The 8,468-nt window shown below is 38.5% G+C and overlaps 1 pseudogene; it reads right to left on the bottom strand.

The window, feature by feature from the left end:
* Window positions 1-854: 854 nt before the first annotated feature.
* LOC109967147 (protein-glutamine gamma-glutamyltransferase 2-like) lies at window positions 855-3,256 on the bottom strand (annotated as a pseudogene).
* Between the last annotated feature and the right edge of the window lie 5,212 nt (window positions 3,257-8,468).

Here is an 8,468-nt window from a genome sequence, read left to right as displayed (position 1 = left end):
ATGGTTATCTGTGGTGAGCTTATGCTGAACTCCTGTGCAGCCAGGACTCTTTTATTTATGCACGGTCTCGTTAATGTCTCTGAATTACTCAGTTTCTGATTTGTGTATTATTTAGAAATCTGAAATTTCTTATTAGTATTATACAAGTTTATCAACCTGACAAGTTTCGCCAGGTTCAAAATAGACAGTCACTGAATGGTGCATTTGTCTGCCTGAAGTCTGAGTGATGAGGAAAGCTGTCAATTATGTGTTGAACAGCTTACTTCAAATGACTCATGCAAATGTATTCATGTCCTTACCAGACCTCAAGAAGTAAAATTTAAATTGTGAAATGGCTTTTTCAGCTAACAAAAAAACCCAGTGATAATTTGCAGCAGAATCTCACCACATTAACTTTTCTTTTTGTCTACTCAGCTCTGTACCGTTTCTCCTTCTGTTTTCCTTCGCCTGGACATTAAGTTGCAAAATAAATTTAATTTTCCAGTATTTTTGTGCACATATTTTTGCTTTCATGGGGAAATGAGGACCACTGACCTTGCGTCTTTGCGTTTCCTAATTCAACAGCTGATTTCCTCTCTGAAAAAAGACAGAAAAGGCGGAGAAAAACTTCATAACATATAGAGAACAAAGATGGGCACTCTCCACAGAGTGGAGGGTGAAACTGCTTCTCACACAATCACTGACCTCTTCTCGATGTTCTTACAGTTTCTACTTGCTGCTCCCCTAAACAGGAAGGGAAATGGGGAGCCAGTTTTATCACACACTCTGCTCTCTCTACATAGTGCATTTGCATTTTGCTTGGCATTGCACAAACTGGCTGCCTTTGGCATTTAGCCTGTTTTTGCCTTTTTGCCTCAGACAGAGGACCTTCTTTTACTTTTCTTGCTTTTATAAGCCTGTGTCAAATTCTGTGGCCTATCTCAGCCGATGCTCTTGGTGTAGATCATATGTCCCACGCACTCAGCGTCCACCATCTTCCCCACCACCAGTCGATCACACACAATCAGACATATGATGTCAGCATCAACAGAGGCATAGATGAATGAGGCGTCATATTGAGCGCCAAGGCAGTGCTGCTGGACGGTCATTACAGGGCAAGGGCCACAGTGATAGAACCAGATACAGATGTGTTCATTATTACATATTGATTATTTAGCATTCACAAATTGTTTTTTTCACATTATCTTTTGGTCTCTGTGACACTAATGAAAGAAGTGACGATGAAGATGGTTTGACGTTTCTGTCCAAACCTTTGCTATACTCTGTGGTGGAGTACTGTATTTGATGATTACTGTACTCTTTTCTTTTCATGAAACCTTCCACAACTCTACTACATGTTAGAGTAATACTGCACCTTTTACTGCACTACATTTACCTGACAGCTTTAGTTACTAGTCACTTTACAAATTAAGACTAAACAAGTGTTTTCAAAATATGATGCTTTTTAGAAATTAAAACTACTCAACAGTAAATATAAGTAGTGCTGAAATGAGTAGTCAATTGACAAAAAATTAATTCGTATTTATTTAAAAATAATTTTTCATAAAAGTTTTCATGCAAAAATACTAAACATCTCATGGTTCCAGCTTCTCAGATGTGAAGTTTGGTTTCTTTTATTTTGAGGTTGGTGGAGTAACTGAGATAGACAAACTAAACAATCAATCAACCATTTTTACTTTTGATATTTTAAGTGTATTCTCCTCATTATATTTACATACTTTTTTACTATTTATTTTTACAATTTGGTATTGGTACTTTTACTGAAGTAAGGGCCTGCATACTGTACTTCCTCAACCACTGGTTTTATTCAAAAAGTACAAAAAAGTATGAATCCAAATAAAGAAACAGCACCGTGCTAAGTACATCTTGGGCCAGAGATGGACCTGCACTCATCTCCTGGGGGGTCGGGTCCACTACCTGCCAGCTGTCACACCGTGCACTGAGGTCTGGTCTTCTCATCCAGCACTCTACCCACACAAGGAAGCTCTGGCAAGAGGAAACATGGGCATGGATGCACACAAATATTCACAAAATGAGTATACATGCACCAATGATCATGGACATGACATGATACAGATGAGTAATATGCATACACACATGCAAAAACAACTACAAGACAAACACCCAAGTAAAAATAGAAATAAGATGCTGGTCTGAACCCACAGAAACAGGCTGCTACTCTTCTCTGGATTCATAAGTTCATATAAAACAGACATTAAATTAACATTAAGACAGGCAACATTATACTGAATTGTTATTAAAAAAACAGTATTATGTTTGATGAAAAATACTGTTGAATTGTTGAATTATCCTCATAAGTAAGCAGTTAAAATTCCAACTGTTTTCTTAACACTTTGAGAGCAAGTGACACCAACCAAGTGCCGTCGTTTGAGAGGTTGAGCTTCTCCCCCGTGCTCGAGTAAAACTCTTCACTTGTCAGGTTGGCATCAGTGTCACGGGCTGCGTTAAAAACTGTCAAGCACTCTCATCACTTGAAAAGAAGCAGTCTTTAACAGCACTTATGTAACTAAACTTGAAATATTAATTAGTACAAATATAAAAGACTGACTAAAAAGTTACATCTATTTGGAGATAACTCGATCAAAATGAATTGTTACCCATGAATTTTCCCATTAATCCACTGTTGGGCCCCAGCTTTTTAAAGTATAGTGCAGAGAACACATGCAAAGACCCAGCACTGTCCATAACACACAGGACTGCAGCTGGACGAGACCCAGCGGTGAAGGATGTCAGTACTGCCATTCCACTCTGTATGCTTGACACCACCTTCGTAGCTGCCCTTCCACTTCCCTACTAAAATACCCAGGTCATCGTTACAGTTCACCTTGGACAGAGAACATTACTGTTCAATAAATTCCTGGCAGTAATAAATTTGATGCAAGGCAGAATGTATTTGCATATTTATAGCATGCACAGTACATACGGTGTTTGTAAATGTTGTTTCTCACCATAGCACAGACCAACCCATAATCACTCTTAATATACTCTTGTATTTGTACATCCTGTGGCACGTACACCGGATCATCTGAAAAGCAACGGCAGCGGTGTGGAATGGCTTCCATGACAAGATGACAGCAAAAACTGTACAGCAACAGGAAGGAGTATTACTACACAGAACAAATGATCCCACTGCGTAGCTCCTTCTGTGTTTGGTCCCTATGTGGACCAGGAGGTCATACAGAGCCACTGAGGATAACACAGGGGAGCAGATGTGGATCCACATCAGTGGCATCATGCATTCAGAAATTTGTCATTATTATAAAAAGTTTAAATTGTTCATACAGTACTAATTTATTTGAACTTGGGGGAAAAAAGATCTATGGATGACTCTATTTATTTGTTCCCCAATCTATATGTGTAAATCTATTATTGATCTGAGACAAAGCCTAAAAGGTTCTGCATATCAGTCTGTTGTCTCTGTGCTAATGAATGGCTATGAGTCAGCATCATTTTGAAAAGGATTTGTAATTAGACCATGGGCTTAGAGTCCAAAAAGCTTCTTTCAGGTGTAACTAATATACTGTAACTGTTCCCTTGCCATCTGCCTTTGGGTATCACAAAATCCACCCCATTATCCGAATAACTATGACATGTATTTTTGTTTTCACTGTAAAATCACAGAAACCCACACGACCACTTCTTCTGCCTCGAGTGGCAGAGCCTGCTGTCCTCTGTTCCAGACTGATGGCTGCTCTGCAGTGTTTCCTGAAGGTAATAAAGTGACATGATGAAGCCTCAGACAAAAGTCAAGCTTATCTTCATACCTTTTCACTCTTGGATATTATCACTAAGCCACAGTGAGATCTCACCTGAGATCCTGTGGCTCCATCTGAGCCTCCTGCTATCTTTGCTCAAATCATTACTGTACGTGTTCCTATTAAAATGAAACATTCAGAAACAAACATCATGTATAGCTACCTCTGCATCTGTTCATGTTCACACTGAATCAGTGATCATCTGCTTGAGCTGCTATGTTTATCATCAAACTGCTCCCTATCAGTAACTCTACACTAAAATTAATTGACAGATTAATTATTAGCACTTTAATTATCATGACACTGTCCAGTGTTGTATTTAATAGGAATAATGAACAAGCTCAAGTGAGTGCAGGACTTTCTTCTGGGTGGGTAATGGCAGGTGAGCTAGACAACAATGTTGATTGGTGTTATTTAATTAAAGAAAGTTCATATTCTCAACACGCGGCTAGTGTTACACTTAAACTATTTAAGTACTGATGCTTCATAAAATTCTTCTTGTGTCCATCTCCTTCTTTTAGGACATACAGCATTAACAGTTAGTTAATTACAACAAATGACAGCACGCTCACACTAATATTAATCACTTGTAGGTCAACTACCAAAGGCACTTTAGGGGAAACTGTGAAGCTTACAAATGTATTAAAGTCATACTTTTCTCATGGCGTGAGCTGAGGGTGGTCGCTCATACCTCACACTGCAGTTACAGTAACACACTGGCAGTTGTGCGTCTGCTTTGCCTTCTACAGTCTGCAGCTGGAAGGAGCCAAACAGCCAGCGTGGCCCGGTCCACCTTAGATCTGAGTAAAAACACATGAAAAAGAACCTTTGGCTTCGACATTTTATTAGTAAGGCTAAACAAAATGCCAGTGTTAACAAAAAGCTCATTTTAAATGCTATCCCTACAATCAACCTATATAGAAGATTATAAGCAGTGATTTTCAAAATGTCACTTATTTACTACTCAGCACTAACAGGAAACTCATTTTATACCTTCTTTGAATAATCAAACATGTTTCTTTATCTAGAAGACCCTGCATGCACACCTTTCCAGTGAATGGGAGAGAAACCATCAACGCACAGCTTTTTCCAACAAAGAGTTGCAAGTGATCCGCATGCACACACACACACTGATATCCCCTAAAATAATATTTCTCCTAGCACACAGTGGCCTGTATCTGCTGGTTCACTGCCACACACAGTATTATGCACTGCCATTACGGGATGCCCTGTGTTCTGGGCGAGGGGCTCCCTCTAGTGGCAGAAGCCACAGTGTGTTTACTTGCAGGAGTACTGCTGAAAAGGAGTTCTTATTTCTGTCAGTGAATTTCTTATGATCATTTTTCTAGTAAAGATAATAATATAAGAATAATAATTGTAAGATAAGGTGTTATATATTTCCTCTAATACAAGAAATGTGCATACAAGACACAATACAACTGGAAAGAGACACAAAATGTATGCCAAGAGATGCAAAACAACCACGAGGAACAAAATGGCCAAATGACAGTCTGGGGGTCTTGCTTCTATGTCAGAGGGGTGTGGGGTATTTTTGCATATCTGCAGCCAGCAGCACATTGTCTCAATCTGTAGGCTACAAACTGCAGCTATTTACTGATACAGTTTTATATTAGAACCCACAAACCATCAGACTGAGCAGCCCACAAATGTTTTACATATATTTGCACATCACTTCATTTACTCACATCTATTCTGGGGCGGCATGGTGCTGCAGTAGTTGTTGCCTCACAGCAAGAAGGTGCTGGGCTCAAATTTTGCTGCTGACCAGGAACTTTCTATGTGGAGTTTGCATGTTAGGTTAAGTTAACTGGTGACTCTAAATGATTGTCTGTGTGTCCGCCCTGTGACGGACTTGTCCAGGGTGCATGAATAATACTGTGTGGATTCCTGGTGGTTTCCAAACAAGTGGAAAGAAACTGTAAAATCACTGGAAGCCTTTCTTACAAGTGTGGCTCTTATAGTATTTAATTATAATAAGTTACAGTAAATGAATGCAAAGTGGGTAAATGGGGTTCCATATTTTTCACACTTCAGTCATTTTTGTATTACAGACAGACAAGATGTGGTGCAAAACCTTGAAAACAGAAGTTTAATTTTATTTTTTGATGGAAATTTTGATACAAAAGGGCAAATCGGGGTCCATTATTAATTGACAAGTACAAACCAGTATTTTTTTTAACCCAGAATGTAGCGACAAAAATAACTTTTGTAAAAAAAATAGTGATTGTTAGGTTGCTGGATTAGCCAGTTCCCATTAAAAGCACTTTGATCAGGGACTAAACCAGGGTTGGAGTTAGTTTGCTGTCACTCTCTTAAACCACAACAACTTTTAAAAGCTTTCTGTGAACAACACCAAGATCAACACATGGAAAAACACCTTTTAAATGACCACCTTTTTCTTTTGTTGTTATTATAGATATTGATAGTGTCATAAGTATAGCTTGGATCAAATGTTACCTGCCTGTTTCTTTATACACGTTCAGTTAGCTGTTTATTAGGTACACCTAAACCTAACACAACTTTGAATCTACTGTTTAAACAAAAACTGACCTATATCATCATCATCATCACCATCATCATCACTATCAAACACTTGAAAACACTGCATTCTTACATCGTGGCCACACTGAAACAGGCATCCTGATTTGAATATTCATTAACAATTCATATGTTACCCTAATGGCACACTGCATTTGACACAGAGAATTCAAAATGACAAACTTCACAAAAACTGAAACACTGGAAGTGCTAATATTTGGTAACAATGTTGATGAGTTTAGCTAAAGGCCACAGAGGACAAAACCCCCCCCAAACAAAACAAAAACAAAACAAGATGATATGGATGATATTGTATAGTATAAGGGTTATGTTAGTTTTCAGATGATTCTGAAATTATATAATGGTTTTAAGGTTTCCACAAACCTGAAGATAGAGGAAACACACAATGAGAGAGCTGTTAAGATTCCCACACGTTCACTAGAGGCACCTTAAGAATGGCAATGTTGCCGGCAACATGGAAATATCTGATGCAAAACCAGGAAAGAGAAGGTTAGGACAGATAAATAATTAGATTACTCCTTAGTCACTGAGGCAAACAACAAATACACCTTACTTGTGAATTTTTTTTTCTCTTGAAAAATACTTTTAGCATCATTAGCTAATGCAAAAGGTGCACATGACCAAAAACAGAAAACCTACAGATCACAACATTATTTTCCATTACCATCAACATCTATAGGTGTAAAGTCCCTCCCTGCCAGAAAATTAAGGACATCTTTTGTACCTTTTTTTTATTTATTATTATTTAAAACCCTTTTCTAAAAAATAAATATGAAATTCAGAACAATTAGCATTTTCCACACACATGCACCCACCCACACACATCAACACCCAACACTGTAGGAATGCAAACTCATTAGCTTACAAAGCTTCAAACAAAAATGAAAAAGTAGTGACAACTGCAATAAGAGACAACATATTAGCAAAACAAGTTTTCATCTGACAGTGTGGAGAACATGATGTGAATGTCTTTCTTACTGCTGCTTATTTCAACTGCAAATCAATGCGAATTTCACCCAAACGAAGCATGTAGCAATATATCGAGAGGAAGCCTGGCGAGACTACTGTAGGGACTACTGTGAGGCTAAGAGAAGATGCATCTACCTCACAGAAGTCCACGATTTAGGGCATTCTGAACTGAGCGTGCGCTGTCCTATGAAAGGAGGTCCCCATTTGGAAACTTGTTTGGAGTCCATCACCCTTCCTGAAATCACCACTGCTCTACACAGACTAGAAAGAAAAACTGCAGATGTTTTAATTCGTGAACTACAATAAACAATGGACTGTAAAGATCACTGGTACTTCATTATTTGTGTGTCAGGTGGAAACGTCCCCACATGACAACAATCAGGTGGTTTCAGGAGCAGGAGTTGGTAAACTCTTCTCACTTGAACCATGGCCTGGAAAAAAAAAAAAAAGAAGAAGCAAGATACACACGCTCTGTCTTCTGGCATTTTCTACACCTTTCAAAATCTGTAGTCAACTTACATGTCACCCATGAAATACATCTAAAACGGTTTCACTCATGTTTGCATCAAAAACATTGCTTTGAGCCTTAGCTCTGCCATGAACACCTGAGACTGTGGCTAAACACCTAGCTAACTAATAAAGACCGTGTTCAGTATTAGTTTGAACCTGCTAGCATAACTGCAGCAGTCTAGCATCACCTGGCTTCCTACACGCTAAACAAACATGACGTTAACTCCTTACTTTCCTTCAAATCCTTTTACATTCCTTCAATAATGACTTGTCAGGCTATTGAGTTTCTACCTGTCATTCAGACAAAAATGGCTAAACTGGCTTCTGAGCACTTCAGATCTCCAGACACATAATGAAGAAACATTATCTTATGACGAGCTCAAGTGTCTTTTGCCACTATTTAATAACAGCATGGCAACCCCAAAAGCATCTTAGTTCTTAGTTTGTGTCCATCCCACTAAAACAAATCAAAATCCACTTACAGCAGATTAAAAATAATGCAATCTTTTTAATTCACCCTGGGCCTAGGATGTCAGTTACACAGACGTTCAAGGATCCAGTTTTTCAGGATTCCAGTGTTTTAGGCAAAGATCATTTGTGGAGATGCCTGCTGTGAAAACAAAATTGAAAGAG

The sequence above is a fragment of the Monopterus albus genome, unplaced genomic scaffold (assembly GCF_001952655.1).
Source record: "Monopterus albus unplaced genomic scaffold, M_albus_1.0 scaffold126.1, whole genome shotgun sequence".
Taxonomy (NCBI): Eukaryota; Metazoa; Chordata; class Actinopteri; order Synbranchiformes; family Synbranchidae; genus Monopterus; species Monopterus albus.
This window is presented reverse-complemented; position numbering and strand designations above follow the sequence as displayed.